The sequence below is a fragment of the Neopelma chrysocephalum genome, unplaced genomic scaffold (assembly GCF_003984885.1).
Source record: "Neopelma chrysocephalum unplaced genomic scaffold, ASM398488v2 Primary Assembly neopelma1_94974, whole genome shotgun sequence".
NCBI classification, from domain to species: Eukaryota; Metazoa; Chordata; class Aves; order Passeriformes; family Pipridae; genus Neopelma; species Neopelma chrysocephalum.
In genome coordinates, this window is record NW_020923676.1 from 2,086 (window position 1) to 2,897 (window position 812).

General features: G+C 57.0%; 1 long non-coding RNA gene across 1 annotated transcript in view; it reads left to right on the forward strand.

The window, feature by feature from the left end:
- LOC113980686 overlaps positions 1 to 100 on the forward strand; it is a 698-nt gene extending 598 nt beyond the window's left edge. The window contains exon 3 of the long non-coding RNA XR_003538196.1: positions 41 to 100. This is a non-coding gene — a long non-coding RNA (uncharacterized LOC113980686). The remainder of the gene's footprint in view (positions 1 to 40) is intronic.
- The last annotated feature ends 712 nt before the right edge of the window (positions 101 to 812 follow it).

Consider the following 812-nt stretch of genomic DNA (forward strand, 5'->3'; position numbering starts at 1 on the left):
CTCTGCCGCTGTCACAGTGACACCGGTGTCCCCATGTGAGGGTTGGGGAATCCTCTGCCACTGTCACGGTGACACCGTGACACGGTGACACCGGTGTCCCTGTGTGAGGGTTGGGAAATCCTCTGCTGGTGGTTGGTCACTGTCACAGTGACACCGGTGTCCCCAGGGCCAAGCAGCTGGAGTCTGTCAGCTGGGGCAGAGCGACTGTGCCGGGCAGTTGATCCCTCGTTGTTTTGGGATTAAAAAGGGTTAAAAAGGGGCTGCTGCTCTTAGGAAGATACAACAAGAAAAACAGCCACGGGGCTCTTGTGGCCCTTGGTGGCCCCGGCGCGCGTTGTGGCAACCCTGGAGCTGTAGAAACCCACACTGTGGGGAGGTTGGATTTTCAGTGGGTTAAAACACACAGGAATTACCCCAGATATCCCCAAACCTTTGTGATTTTGCCCCAAAAAACAAGGCTCCCGTAAAAATACCCCCAAATCCCGTTTCTGGTGGTTTTCCCCCTGTTTTTCCGTGATGCCGGTGCTGTCAGAGGAGGGGCCTGGGGCTGTGGTTGCTGCTTTCGTTATCCTTCAGTTCTGCCTCAAAAGTTGGGGTTTTTTCCCCCAAATGTTTCTGCTGCAAAGGCCCAACCGGGGGTCGGTTGGTTTTGGGTTAAAAACTGGGGTGTGAGGGTCGTTCTGCCAGGGGAAGGGTGGGGCTGGGGTGTCCCTGTCACCTGCTGGCCACCAAGGGGACCTCAGTGTGGCCACCTGTCCCTGTCACCATCCTGGTGACCCAGAGGGGACCTGGGTGTGGCCACGTGTCCCTGT